Source organism: Bufo gargarizans, chromosome 3 (genome assembly GCF_014858855.1).
Source record: "Bufo gargarizans isolate SCDJY-AF-19 chromosome 3, ASM1485885v1, whole genome shotgun sequence".
Taxonomy (NCBI): Eukaryota; Metazoa; Chordata; class Amphibia; order Anura; family Bufonidae; genus Bufo; species Bufo gargarizans.
The window spans coordinates 341,172,916-341,188,887 of record NC_058082.1 but is presented as its reverse complement, the minus strand read 5'-3'; positions in this window follow the sequence as shown (position 1 = coordinate 341,188,887).

Genomic DNA, 15,972 nt, shown 5'->3' with positions numbered 1-15,972 from the left:
AATCTGGTATCACCGTAATCGTATTGAGAAGCAATGTCATTTTTAACGCACAGGGAATGCCCCCATAAAAACCTTGTTGGAATTGTGTGTTTTTTTCATCCATTTCACCCCACAGAGAATGTTTTCCCATTTTCCAGTACAAGACATGGTAAATTAAATGGTGCCATAAAAAAATACAACGTATCCCACACAAAAAGCCCTTATATGGCTATATGAATGGAAATGTAAAAAAGTTATGGTTATTTGAATGTGGGGAGGAAAAAACAAAAATGCAAAAACAAAGATGGTCCCAGTACTTAAGGCCCCATTCACACGGTCCACATAATCTGCCCAGAGGGATGTCCCTTTAAAACGGTCAGCCCCAGTGACTGCAGTAGCAACAGTTGGGGGGGACCTCTCCCTATGTTGATGCTGTGATCGCTAGCGAAAAAACGCGCCACAATCACAGCTTTCTCTGCTAATGGCCTTTTTAAAGAGCATCTGTCAGCAGAATCAACCATATTAAATCAAACGTACCGCCTGGTAGGGTGGATACTGCTGATTCAAAACAAACCTTATTCATGGTACTATGTGGCACCAAATTAATATGCAAATGAGGTCATTGGAGCACCTAGGGCCTGTCTGAGCCCTAGGGGCATCATATTGTTACCACCCCACAGCTCTGGCCACTCCCCTCCTAAGGCAAGACATTTCTCCTGGCCTGTATTCTTGTGCCTGTGCCATTGTTTTCGGTATGGGTGCAAACATGGAGGATATGCTACTGCTTCCTAAGAAACCTATTGAGCAATTGAATGACATCAGCGCGAAGTGGAGGCAGCGGCTCTGAACAGAATTGTCGAGCAGAGCTGCTGGGAGGATCTTCTCAACTCCCTCATCCGGAGTGATTGCCTCCACTTCTGGGTGTATGCTGACACCATCGGTGCATGCGCAGTAGCTATTACCCAGCTATTACATGTGACATTACCAAAACCAATGGCACAGGCCTAACAATATAATAGCCGGTGGAATGTCTGGCCCTGCCAGTTAACGGAGAGAGGGGGGATTGGCCAGAGCAGTGGGATGGTGTAGATATGGTGCTTCAAGGGCTCAGACCAGTCCTTTGGTGCTCCAATGACCTAATCTGCATATTAATAAAAACATACATTTCTCGGGAATGGCACAACATAGAACCATAAATAATGGCCGGACCTGCGGTGGTAATCATACTTACCCAATCTGCTCCACTGGGTCCCAGCTCCATTGCTGCCCCTCAGGCTCTGCAGGTCCCTGGTCTCCCCATGTTAACATCTAATTTGAATGGCAACAGCAGTGAGGTGTCACCCATGCAGCACATTGGCCGCTGCGTCAAAACAGTTGACTCGGGGGAGAACCTGAAACCTGAGCAGTGAAGTTGGAACTCAGCGGCGGGGATCAGGTAGGTATGACTACTAGTGTTGATCGAGCATGCTCAGCCGAACACCAGTACAGCTCGAGCATCTCGATGCTCGGCACATGGCGGTATTGGGCCGAATACTGCATGTGCTCGAGCGCAATGCTCGAGTCTCCTCCCCTCACGTTTGTTGGCTGCTACGCAGCCAATAAACGTGCAGGTGAGTACTGCCCTTCACAGTAATGCTGTAGCCATGTTGGTTACTGGCATTACAGTGATTGGCTGGCCGAAACGCGTCATCGGGTGCTATATAGAATCCGATAACACGTGTTCGGCTCAGTTTTAGTCAGGGAGAGCTGTAATGAAGAAGGGAAAGATAGTGTAGGGAGTGAGAATTTATTTTTTAAGTTGAAAAACTTGTCAGAGACCCAAAAGTCCTTTTAAGGACTACACTACGTGCAGAATTATTAGGCAAATGAGTATTTTGACCACATCATCCTCTTTATGCATGTTGTCTTACTCCAAGCTGTATAGGCTCGAAAGTCTACTACCAATTAAGCATATTAGGTGATGTGCATCTCTGTAATGAGAAGGGGTGTGGTCTAATGACATCAACACTCTATATCAGGTGTGCATAATTATTAGGCAACTTCCTTTCCTTTGGCAAAATGGGTCAAAAGAAGGACTTGACAGGCTCAGAAAAGTCAAAAATAGTGAGATATCTTGCAGAGGGATGCAGCACTCTTAAAATTGCAAAGCTTCTGAAGCGTGATCATCGAACAATCAAGCGTTTCATTCAAAATAGTCAACAGGGTCGCAAGAAGCGTGTGGAAAAACCAAGGCGCAAAATAACTGCCCATGAACTGAGAAAAGTCAAGCGTACAGCTGCCAAGATGCCACTTGCCACCAGTTTGGCCATATTTCAGAGCTGCAACATCACTGGAGTGCCCAAAAGCACAAGGTGTGCAATACTCAGAGACATGGCCAAGGTAAGAAAGGCTGAAAGACGACCACCACTGAACAAGACACACAAGCTGAAACGTCAAGACTGGGCCAAGAAATATCTCAAGACTGATTTTTCTAAGGTTTTATGGACTGATGAAATGAGAGTGAGTCTTGATGGGCCAGATGGCTGGATTGGTAAAGGGCAGAGAGCTCCAGTCCGACTCAGACGCCAGCAAGGTGGAGGTGGAGTACTGGTTTGGGCTGGTATCATCAAAGATGAGCTTGTGGGGCCTTTTTGGGTTGAGGATGGAGTCAAGCTCAACTCCCAGTCCTACTGCCAGTTTCTGGAAGACACCTTCTTCAAGCAGTGGTACAGGAAGAAGTCTGCAAGGTAAGAAAAACATGATTTTCATGCAGGACAATGCTCCATCACACGCGTCCAAGTACTCCACAACGTGGCTGTCAAGAAAGGGTATAAAAGAAGAAAATCTAATGACATGGCCTCCTTGTTCACCTGATCTGAACCCCATTGAGAACCTGTGGTCCATCATCAAATGTGAGATTTACAATGAGGGAAAACAGTACACCTCTCTGAACAGTGTCTGGGAGGCTGTGGTTGCTGCTGCACGCAATGTTGATGGTGAACAGATCAAAACACTGACAGAATCCATGGATGGCAGGCTTTTGAGTGTCCTTGCAAAGAAAGGTGGCTATATTGGTCACTGATTTGTTTTTGTTTTGTTTTTGAATGTCAGAAATGTATATTTGTGAATGTTGAGACGTTATATTGGTTTCACTGGTAAAAATAAATAATTGAAATGGGTATATATTTGTTTTTTGTTAAGTTGCCTAATAATTATGTACAGTAATAGTCACCTGCACACACAGATATCCCCCTAAAATAGCTAAAACTAAAAACAAACTAAAAACTACTTCCAAAAATATTCAGCTTTGATATTAATGAGTTTTTTGGGTTCATTGAGAACATGGTTGTTGTTCAATAATAAAATTAATCCTCAAAAATACAACTTGCCTAATAATTCTGCACTCCCTGTATTGTTGCGTGTGGCAGCATTATCTATTTTTAGCACATCCTGCGCTAAATAGCGTGCAATAGTTAGGCCGCTGCAGACAGCGACATTATCTTCGCTACATCTCCTGTGTAACGTGTGCGCATCCCAAAAATATCTGTGACATACAGTGTACTTTTTCCGTAGACGGTGTCCGCTGCGGACAGTGACATTAGCTACGCTACATCTCCTGTGTAACCTGTGCACATCCCAAAAATATCAGTGACATCCAGTGTACTTTTTCCGTAGACAGTGTCCACTGTGGACAGCAACATTACCTGGGGTACATCTCCTGTGCAACGTTTCCACATCCCAAATACCCGTGACATTCCCTGTAATTTTTTATTAGCCGCTGCTGACATCAGCGACATTTTCTGCGGTAAGTAAGGGACAGGGAAGTGGCCGTGATGCTGATGGTGCACGCAGAGGCTGTGGCACTGGGCGCGGTGAAACTGTGCCTGCTGCCAGAGCACAAGAAAAACAATCATCTACGATACCTAGCTTCATGTCCCAGTTTGCAGGGCGGCGCAGGACAACGCTCTCGAAGTCAGACCAGTGCGACCAGGTGGTTGGTTGGATTGCAGCAGATAATGCTTCCAGTCGGTTAAGCACCACCCTGTCTTCCACCAAGTCTAGTCTCAGTAGCCAAGAGTCTTGTCAACACAATCCTCACCCTGATCCTACTTCCTCCCACCATGGAGAGACTTGCCAAACAAATGGCAATTAGTGTCTCAAGAGGTTGATGATGAGGATGAGACACAGTTGTCAATAACTGAGGTTGTTTTTAGGTCAACAAGTCAGGAGGATGAGCAGAGTAAGGAAGTGGAAGAGGAGGTGGTGGACGATGAAGGCACTGACACAACCTGGGAAGGTGGCAAGACGAGCAAGGACAGCAGTACAGAGGGGGAGGGATCCGCAGCACCGCAACAGGCTAGAGGAGGCAGTGGGGTGGCAAAAGGGAAAAGGCGGGCCACACCAAACAGGCCCGCAACTGTTCCCCGGAGCAAACCCTTGTGGAAATCTTCCACCACTGCCTTCTCTTCCCCTGTGTTATCCGCTGGCCAATCCCCTGTCAAAGGCGCAGGCCCGGATGCCTCCCGCCCTGCACGTGGACCTTCGCAAGCACCATCAGCAACCATATCCAGTTCCGTGTCCCAGCGCAGCGTATAAATGTCCTTACCCCAGGCATTTGAACGCAAGCGCAAATACCCAGCCACCCACCCACAGGCCATAACACTAAATGCACAACTTTCCAAATTACTGGCCCTGGAAATGTTGCCATTTAGGCTTGTGGACACTGAGGCCTTCCGCAGCCTGATGTCGGCGGCCGTCCCTCGTTACGTAGTCCCCAGCCGCCATTATTTTTCACAGTGTGCCTTGCCCGCCTTACACCAGCATGTGTCCCGTAACATCACCCGTGCCCTGACCAACGCAGTTACTGGGAAGGTCCACTTAACCACTGACACATGGACAAGTGCTTGTGGCCAGGGATGCTACATTTCCCTGACGGCACACTGGGTAAACGTTGTGGAGGCCGGAAGTGAGTCGTACCCTGGGATGGCACAGGTGCTACCGACGCCAAGGATTGCGGGTCTTAATTCCATCAGGGTTTCTGCCACCACCTACATTAGTGGCTCCAACCCCCACTTGTCCTCCTCCTCCTCCACTTCCACCTCAGAATTATCCTCTTGCAGCACCAGTCAGCCATCAGTTGGTAGCTGGAAGCAGTGTAGCACTGTAGTGGGGAAGTGTCAACAGGCCGTGCTTAAGCTGGTCTGCTTAGGTGACAAACAGCACACCGCCACAGAGCTGTGGCAGGGAATAAGAGACCAGACTGAGCTGTGGCTCTCGCCACTCAACCTACAACCAGGCATGGTTGTGTCTAATAATGGCCGTAACTTGGTGGCGGCTTTGGAGCTCAGCAAGCTCACACACATCCTATGCCAAGCCCACATCTTTAACTTAGTGGTTCAGCGGTTTCTCAAAACCTAACCCAATTTGCCTGAGCTACTGGTGAAGGTGCGCTGTATGTGTGCTCATTTCCGCAAGTCATCGACAGCTTCCGCCGGTCTGTCAACGCTGCAGCAGCGCTTACAATTGCCAGCTCACCGACTGTCGTGCGACGTGAGTATGCGCTGGAACTCGACATTCCACATGTTGGCCAGGCATTGTGAGCAACAGAGGGCAGTAGTGGAATACCAGCTGCAACATGGTCGTCGCCTTTCCAGTCAGCTTCCGCTCTTCACAAGTGAGGAGTGGGTATGGATATCTGACCTCTGTGAGGTTTTAAGAAACTTTTAGGAATCAACACAGATGGTGAGCGGTGATGCCGCTATTATCAGCGTAACCATCCCACTTCTGTATCTACTCAAACGTTCGCTGCTCACAATTAAGGCCGGCGCTTTGCATGTGGAAGAGATGGAAATGGGGGAAGACATTACACAGGGTGATAGCCAGACCACCCTCAGTTCGTCTTCTCAGCGCAAATTGGATGATGATGAAGAGGAGGAGCAGGAGATGGTTGTCTCCGCTACAGAGGGTAGTACCCATGGAAATTTAATTCCATCTGTTGAGCGTGGATGGGCAGAAGAGGATGAGGAGATTGAGAGTCATCCTCCTGATGAGGACAGCAAAGTCTTGCCTGTTGGGACTCTGGCACACATGGCTGACTTTATGCTAAGCTGCCTTTCCCGTTACCCACACGTTTTACGCATTTTGGACAACACCGATTACTGGTTGTTCACCCTTCTCGACCCCCGCTACAAAGAGAACTTCTCATTATTGTGCTGGAGAGGACGAGCAAAATGGTGCAATACCAGAAGGTCCTTGTGGAAAAATTGCTCCAAAAATTTCCAGCTGGCAACGCTGGCGGCAGGGTACGTAGTTCTTTGGGCAAACAAGGAGGGGAGACGAGGGGAACACACAGCAGTTCCAACAGAGGCAGGGCAATGCTCTCCAAAGCCTGGCACAGTTTCATGACACCCCGCCAGCACCCTCCACCTGATGCACGGCCTAGTGTCACAAGGAGGGAAAAATTTGGAAGATGGTGAAGGAGCACGTAGCAGACCGTGTCAGCGTCCTCAATGATCCCGCTGTGTCTTACAACTACTGGTTGTCCAAGCTGGACACGTGGCACAAACAGGCGCTCTACGCCTCGGAGGTGCTGGCCTGCGCCTTGGAGCGGGTATTTAGTGCTGCTGGGGGCATAATAACTGATAAGCGCATCTGCCTGTCAACTGAAAATGCTGACAGGTTGACTCATAAAAAAGGGGGCTGGATTGCCCCTGACTTCTCTACTCCACCAGAGGAAAGTGGCTGAACATAAAGACACTTTACATGTGTTTTTTATAATGTACTGAATACACTGTATTCTCATGCACCACAAAAAAGGGTATATGGTTCAATCTTCCTTTTCTCGTACTCCTCCTCTTCCATCATATCAACATGCTTATTAGTCTGCCCTCGCATATAATGTTTTAGAGGGTCAGCTCACCAGCAGGCCCTTACCTACAATATTTTAGAGGGTCAGCTCACCTGCAAGCCCTCGCATATAATGTTTTAGAGGGTCAGCTCACCAGCAGGCCCTCACATACAATGTTTTAGAGGGTCAGTTCACCTGCAAGCCCTTGCATATAATTTTTTAGTGGGTCAGCTCACCAGCAGCCCCTCACCTACAATCTTTTAGAAGGTCAGCTCACCTGCAGGCCCTTGCATGTAATGTTTTACAGGGTCAGCTCACCAGCAGGCCCTCGCATATAATGTTTTTGAGGGTCAGCTCACTAGCAGGCCCTCAATTATAATGTTTTACAGGGTCAGCTTACTAGCAGGCCCTCACCTACAATCTTTTAGAGGGTCAGCTCACCAGCAGGCCCTCGCATATAATGTTTTTGAGGGTCAGCTCACCAGCAGGCCCTTAACCATAATGTTTTACAGGGTCAACTCACCAGCAGGCCCTCGCATATAATGTTTTACAGGGTCAGCTCACTAGCAGGCCCTCACCTACAATCTTTTAGAGGGTCAGCTCACCAGTAGGCCCTCGCATATAATGTTTTTGAGGGTCAGCTCACCAGCAGGCCCTCAACCATAATGTTTTACAGGGTCAGCTCACCAGCAGGCCCTCACCTACAATCTTTTAGAGGGTCAGCTCACCAGAAGGCCCTCAACCATAATGTTTTACAGGGTCAGCTCACCAGCAGGCCCTCACCTACAATCTTTTAGAGGGTCAGCTCACCAGCAGGCCCTCACATATAATGTTTTTGAGGGTCAGCTCACCAGCAGGCCCTCAACCATAATGTTTTACAGGGTCAGTTAACCAGCACGACCTCATCTACAATCTTTTAGAGGGTCAGCTCACCAGCAGGCCCTCACCTATAATGTTTTTGAGGGTCAACTCACCAGCAGGCCCTTAATTATAATGTTTTACAGGGTCAGCTCACCAGTAGGCCCTCGTCCATAATTGTTTCTATGGTTAGATAAGCAGCAGACACTCGCCCATTATTTTTTCAATGGTCAGCTCAGCAGCAGTCACTCGCTCATAATTTTTTCGATGCTCAGATCAGCAGCAGGCACTCTCCCCTAATGTTTTAGAGAGTCAGCTCTGCAGCAGAACCTCACCCCTAATGTTTTAGATGGTCAACTCAGCAGCAGGCCCTCGTCCGTAATGTTTTATTGTTTAAATTCTCTTTATTGGTTTCAGAAACATGTAACATACATATAGGATTTCTGACTGTAACAGATGCCAATTAAAAATATGTTCGAGAAAATATAGATGTTGTACATAAATTAGAATGAATCACGAGTTAGATGAGGAATGAGTACACGCAGCCTGTACAATATTGGATTGACAACTGCTAAAAGTTGCTACTTGACCAAAGTCTCCTCGGGATCGACTGATTCATACATACCACAAACTTATAATGTGCGTGTGTTTCACCAAATCTTGGACACCCATACTAAACACGCTAGTATAAAGTCAGGAAACAGACAGATATAGACTCACAGGGGAAACAGAAACATGAGGATAGCGAGGGGGGGTGAGGGTGGTGGTGGGGGGTCAATAACCCATTACTATTATGAGAGGTACGCATTTACCCAACAATCCGCGCCAATAAACTCTTTCGTCTAAAGAGGTGTGGAGTTAGCAATTAACAGGGAAATTTAGTAAGCAACAGGTTCCAGATACCTGAGTTTAATTCTCAAAGCATACCACTCCACACTCTCCACGGGCTCCATATTTTCAGGAACTTGCTATGGAATCTCTCTGTCTTGCTAATAAGTTCCTCGAAGTTGCACATCTGGTCTACTGTAATACACCATTCATCAAATGTTGGAGGGCTCGAATTTAACCAATGCAGTGGAATTAATGCTTTAGCTGCAGCTTGCAAATGTGTGATTAGGTTTGTCTTGGATGGACTGTAGGTAGTGCTTGGTTTAGCTAAAAAGATCATTTCTGGCAATATGCGGAAGGATGTTTTTGAGATGACCTGGATAGCTGACTCAATTAATTTCCAAAATGTATTTATGGCTTCACAGTCCCTCCAGATGTGTAAGTAAGATCCACTTGACCCCTGACACCTCCAACATTTGTCCGAATCAGGGACATTGAATTGAAAAAGAAATTCAGGTGTTTTATACCACCTACACAATAATTTATAATAGCTTTCCTGAAGGCGCACACATCGTGAGAAGCCTTGAGAGTTCTGCATAAACAAATCTTGTCTCTGAGTCAGAGAGATTGATTCTCAGCTCCTTTTCCCAGGAATTCAGAAAAAACGGTTTGAAAAGGGTATTCTGCAAAATAAAATGTTGGTATAAATAAGAAATTTTCCTGGATTTGGTAGTATCTGACAACATCAATTGTTCAAAAGCTGTAAGGGCCCTCTCCGGAGCCGCCTCTGCCAGGAATTTTGAACATATACATTTAAAGTGGGCATAATAGAAGGACCTTGTTACCCCAGGGATATCTGTTGGAAGAAATGTTCCGAAAGTGTCAATTTCGGTAATGGCCTTGTCTTTGAGTGCATCCCTCAGTTTCCATTGTGTCAAAAAATGCCATACGTCCTCCTTGGCTGCCCCCGAGGAGGCAATCAAGACAGGCAGGAGGGACATTGGTATAAGAGGGGATGGCCGAGGGGCAAGGGAGTGTGCCAAGTTCCGCCACACTTCCATTGGACCTGTTAACATGGGATTACTCTTGCCATCCGGTCTAGGCCTAGAGCGAGGGAGCCACAAATTCCCAGATCAGTATATTTGTTCCACGAGGAGGATATTGCAAAAGGGTCTTCCTCCCCTATTGGGAACAATATCTGCAACCATCTATTTAACTGAACTGCTTTGTAATATGAGTGTACTGTACATTAGGTAGACCCAAGCCTCTCTCCTCCTGACCATCAAGCAGTGAGCTAGTCGTGATCTCTTATGTTTCCAAAGGAACTTAGAGAAGATGCTTCTGATGGATGTAAAGAAGGCGGGAGGAAGGTGGACAGGCACCATCTGTAATATACACAACACTTTTGGCATTATATATGTCTTCAGCAGGTTTTTTTCTACCAAGACAAGAGATCCACAATTTCTCATAGGATTTCAGTAAGTTTGTAACCTCCACTAGTAATGTCTAATAGTTCAGATGATAAAGGTCTCAGAGGTCTCTGGATAGACGTACTCCTAAATAGGTGATTGATGAGGGGGCCCAAGCAAAGTTTGTGCTTGATTTCAAACCCTGCACCACTGCTTGTGAGTCTGTGATATTGAGTACCTTCGACTTGGTAGAGTTGAGTTTATAGTTAGAAATAATTCCATATTCCCTCAATAGTTGTGCAATCTCTAGAAGACTATTAGATCGATTTGTTGTGAAAAACAGTAGATCATCAGCAAAAGCTAAGAATTTCAATTGCCTTCCCCCCAGAGGAACCCCTTCAATGCCATCCTGCTCTCTGACACTCTGAAGCAAGGTTTCCATTACAAGGACGAATAGAGAGGCGGATAGTGGGCACCCCTGTCTAGTTCCGTTTGTGATTTCAAATACAGGTGAGAATGTGCCATTTATGTTGAGGCGTGCATGAGGGGCTTGGTATAGTGTAAAGATAAAGTGTATCAATGGCTGAGGAAAAGCAAATTTACGGAGTGCAGCTTCCATAAATGCCCATTTGACTCTTTCAAAAGCCTTCTCAGCATCAATGCCGAGAAGGACCAGTGGTAATTTAGAGGTATGGGCAGAGTAGATGGAGTGGAAAAGTCTAGTTGTGTTGGTCTTCCCCTCTCTCCCTTGGTCAAAACCCACTTGTTCGGGACCTACTAAAGAGGGGATGATGGATTTAATCCTATTGGTGAGCAGTTTGGCCCAGATTTTCAGGTCTTGGTTTAGTAAGGAAATTGGCCTATAACTTCCACAATCTGTGGGATTTCCCTTCTTTGGGTATTAGTGTGATAAAGGTTTCTTGGGCCTCTGTTGAGAGAAGATCATTACAGACTCTTGTCAAGTGAGGTACTTGCACCTCATGAAAGGTTTTGAAGTAGTGTAAGGGAAAGCCATCAGGGCCTGGACTCTTTTTAGGGGAGAAGCTCCATATGACCTCTGTGACTTCTACTTCGGAAAAGGGGGAGACCGATTCCGTCGCTACTGCGGGGGAGAGAGAGGGGAGTTTCAAGGAGTGCAGAAACTTTTGTGTTGCCTCCGGAGATTTCAAACCTCCATCTGTACTATCCGGGTCATTTAAATTGTATAAAAATCCAGTGCACAAGAAAAAGAAAATTGCGGCACTCACCTTCGGATGTAAAAAACGTTCTTTATTCTTCCATTGCTTAAAAATGGATCAGCAGGACAGACGACATTTGATGCACATGTAAAAAAAACGGCGATGGCCGTTTAGAGCTTGTATGCGCTTTCTCTGGCCTCAGTCTGAGGAGGTAACTGCTTCATGGAAAGTGTGATGGAACACAGAGCGTGGTCAGTGATATTGCCTATGGAAGCTGATCTTGTCTGCAACAACACTGGTTTAGTGGCTAGTATGTGGTCTAGTTTCTGAAAAGAGTTATGCATGGTTGACTCAAAGGCATAATCCTTTGTCTGAGGATGGAGTTGCCTCTACAGATCTATTAAGCCTACTTCCTGCAATTTTGCATGAAGCTTGCCAATTGCTCTATTTGTAATACTAGATCGCTGTGACGATGAGTCCAACAGGGGATTTAATACTAAATTCAAATCCCCTCCCAAAATGATCTGACCCTCAGCAAACATTTTTAGGTCTTTTAGGACCTGTAGCAACCATGGAATCTGTTTCGTATTAGGGACATAAATATTATAGAAAATGTATTTCTCGGATGCTATAGATCCCTTAAGAAAGGGTACTCTCCTTCCTCTTATCTCCTCCCCTTCCTTTTACCTCCCCTCACTTTCCCAGTTAGTTTTTTTTCTGTTTTGTTATTTTACAAATACGTAATGTTTCTTGCTGTATTACATAGATGTACATGTAATCTCCTTTACTTGAGATAATATGGTAAACATGTTTAACTTGGAGTGAGGCAACTCCGAGACCGGTTTATTGTAATAATTCCAAAAATAAACAAAATTTACAAGAAAGGGTACTCTACCCTCAGTATCTGTAAACTGTTATGATACCTGGAAAGGAATAGATTTGTGGAAAGCGATTGATACTCCTTTCGTGCGCAAAGTCTCCTGGCAACTATGGAACCATTGGCTAAATTAGTAAGTGGGGAGTTTTGGTATTCTATCTTTTTTGAAGTGGGTTTCTTGTAGGTTTTGAGCTTTCGTAGTAAAAATGCAGTGTCCCACTACCCTCGTGGGTACTGCAAAGTTGTTGTATTATGCTTTTTATGCTTTAAATAGCCTGTCTTATGCTGCAGTGCATCTTTGTGCATAATCCCTGCTTACAAGTGTATTTAGATCGCATTACACTGAGCCTACCACTAGGGGGAGATAATACCTTCCATATATATTGTCCAGCTCAGGCATAGCCAGTTCAGTCTACAGTCATGGCCAAAAGTTTTGAGAATTACATAAATATTGGAAATTGGAAAAGTTGCTACTTAAGTTTTTATAATAGAAATTTGCATATACTCCAGAATGTTATGAAGAGTGATCAGATGAATTGCATAGTCCTTCTTTGCCATGAAAATTAACTTAATCCCCAAAAAAACTTTCCACTGCATTTCATTGCTGTCATTAAAGGACCTGCTGAGATCATTTCAGTAATCGTCTTGTTAACTCAGGTGAGAATGTTGACGAGCACAAGGCTGGAGATCATTATGTCAGGCTGATTGGGTTAAAATGGCATGACTTGACCTGTTAAAAGGAGGGTGATGCTTGAAATCATTGTTCTTCCATTGTTAACCATGGTGATCTGCAAAGAAACGCGTGCAGCCATCATTGCTTTGCATAAAAATGGCTTCACAGGCAAGGATATTGTGGCTACTAAGATTGCACCTCAATCAACAATTTATAGGATCATCAAGAACTTCAAGGAAAGAGGTTCAATTCTTGTTAAGAAGGCTTCAGGGCGTCAAAGAAAGTCCAGCAAGCGCCAGGATCGTCTCCTACAGAGGATTCAGCTGCAGGATCGGAGTGCCACCGGTGCAGAGCTTGCTCAGGAATGGCAGCATGCAGGTGTGAGCGCATCTGCATGCACAGTGAGGCGAAGACTTTTGTAAGATGTCCTGGTGTCAAGAAGGGCAGCAAAGAAGCCACTTCTTTCCAAAAAAAACATCAGGGACAGATTGATCTTCTGCAGAAAATATGGTGAATGGACTGCTGAGGACTGGGGCAAAGTCATATTCTCTGATTAAGCCTCTTTCCGATTGTTTGGGGCATCAGCAAAAAGGCTTGTCTGGAGAAGAAAAGGTGAGCGCTACCATCAGTCCTGTGTCATGCCAACAGTAAAGCATCCTGAGACCATTCATGTGTGGGGTTGCTTCTCATCCAAGGGAGTGGGCTCACTCACAATTTTGCCCAAAAACACAGCCATGAATAAAGAATGGTACCAAAACACCCTCCAACAGCAACTTCTTCCAACAATCCAACAACAGTTTGGTGAAGAACAATGCATTTTCCAGCACGATGGAGCACCGTGCCATAAGGCAAAAGTGATAACTAAGTGGCTCGGGGACCAAAACGTTGACATTTTGGGTCCATGGCCTGGAAACTCCCCAGATCTTAATCCCATTGAGAACTTGTGGTCAATCCTCAAGAGGCGGGTGGACAAACAAAAACCCACTAATTCTGACAAACTCCAAGAAGTGATTATGAAAGAATGGGTTGCTATCAGTCAGGAATTGGCCCAGAAGTTGATTGAGAGCATGCGCAGTCGAATTGCAGAGGTCCTGAAAAAGAAGGGCCAACACTGCAAATACTGACTCTTTGCATAAATGTCATGTAATTGTCGATAAAAGCCTTTGAAACGTATGAAGTGCGTGTAATTATATCTCACTACATCCCAGAAACAACTGAAACAAAGATCTAAAGCAGTTTAGCAGCAAACTTTGTGAAAACTAATATTTGTGTCATTCTCAAAACTTTTGGCCACGACTGTTGTTTCCAGACCAGTTCCAGTAGCAGTTGAGTGCAGTCTAGCAGTGTGTGGTTTGTGCTGTCTGCAATCTTGAGCTCTCAGACAGTTTTCAGCCCAGAGCTGAAGTGCTCCAATTTACTCAGAGAATACTAAAGAAAGAGACCCCCAAAGGGTTATGGCCATTTCCTAATAGTAAATGGATTGGAGAAGGGCACTCGCTACATGGGAATACACAGAAATTTAATAAAACTCCACTTGGAATAGAATACAGGAATAAACTCAATATAACACAATGGTAAACAATTATGACACAGCTGTAAAACCAATTGTGATGGCACAAAATCTGCTAAAATAAACTGCCTAATATAGCCCGCCTGCTGACTACAAATATATAAAACCTATAGGTCCACACTTGATATGCAGAATATATCGCCAGTATGTCCACACTTGTAGGGTACCGGTGGTAAGGTATCCCTCACAATTTACACAAGCCTGCTGTATCCCAAAAGCTCCAGGTTTTAGTGAGCAGACGACACAGATGGTTAATAGCAGGATTAGTATGGTAGGTTATGAATAAGCTTCAATACACAATGTCAGTTGTATATAGTCAGTGAGTCCACACTTGTAGAGTATCAGATGGTGAGGGATCCCTCATGAATTACACAAGCCTGCTGTGTCCCCAAGGCTCCAGGTTATTATAATAGAAACTATTTAAAGAAATAGTTAATAGCAGGATTAGTATGGTCAGTTGCGGATAACTTTCCCTCAATGCACAGTGTTATTTGTACTGAGTTTGTACATTACCGCTCCTGCAGGGGCGTACATAGAAATCACTGGGCCCCATAGCAAAAATCTGAATTGGGCCCCTTAACCCCGCCCACTACCCACCATGGCCCCTCCCACTTCCTGACCTGGCTCCTCCCATGCCACACCCCCATTAAATAAATTTATACATGACCTACAGAAACTGTTAGGGATAAACATTTTTATTTTTTTATATTTTCATACAATGGGCATGTCACTTGCCAGGCTTTAGCAGAGTGGACACAGGGCGCAATATGTATGCCACACAACTGAGCGAGTGCAGCGCAGGAGCGCATACACATCACTCCTCCTGCCTCTGTCCACTGTGCTAAAGCCGGACGTAAGCCATCCCCCACATCTTAACCCCTTTGCTACCTGCGCCATTTTGTCATCACTTCTCTTACCCCAAACCCCTTTAACTCCTTGCTGCTGAGTGTGCACATATGCGCATGTGTTTGTGTGTGTGTGTGTGTGGGGTGGTGGTTTGGCTGGTTGGTGAAATATCATTTGGTGGCTATGTGCACACTCAGCATTAGCAGCAAGGAGTTAGAGGGGTTAATATCCAACCCCTAATGCCCTCCAAAATGCCCGGGGGGGGGGGGGGGTTGTTAGGAAGGAGTAGGTGTAGGAGGAAAGCACACTGTCCTCTATGAGCCCCCCAACCCCTAATTCTCAGGACAGTGTGCTTTCTTCCTACTCCCCCCCCCCCTACCCCGGGCACGCCCCTTTTAACAAATACTGTAGTAGATCACTAGCAGTCCTATGTAACACAGTGATAACTCTCTGAGTACAGATAATGTTGTAGATGGGTGTGAGGCCCCAGAATTCAGAACACACACAGTGTTACCTGAAGTCTGGGGCCGGGCTGAGGCAGTGTGGGTCAAATTCTATATACCCCTTACCCTACCGAGAAACAGATATGTGCATGGATAATATTATTACAGGAGAATGCCGCCCCATACCTGTTACATCCAGTGACGTCTCCTGTGATGTAGACTTTTCTCAACGTCTTCATCCAGAGATAAGACCGCCATGACACCTTCTTTCAGCCGCTTCTCGTCTCTGCAGAGTTTCACAGAATTTTTTTTAGGTTCCTCACTTTACTATAAACCTCTCCTTCCTGGTGTCTCAACAACTCATCCTGCTGCCCCCCAATATTGTGCTAGAGCCAGACAGATAGTCCCCCATTCCCCATAATATTATTCCCCCTGTATATTATAATGGCCCCCACTTTGTTATTAATATAATTGCCCCCTCTTTA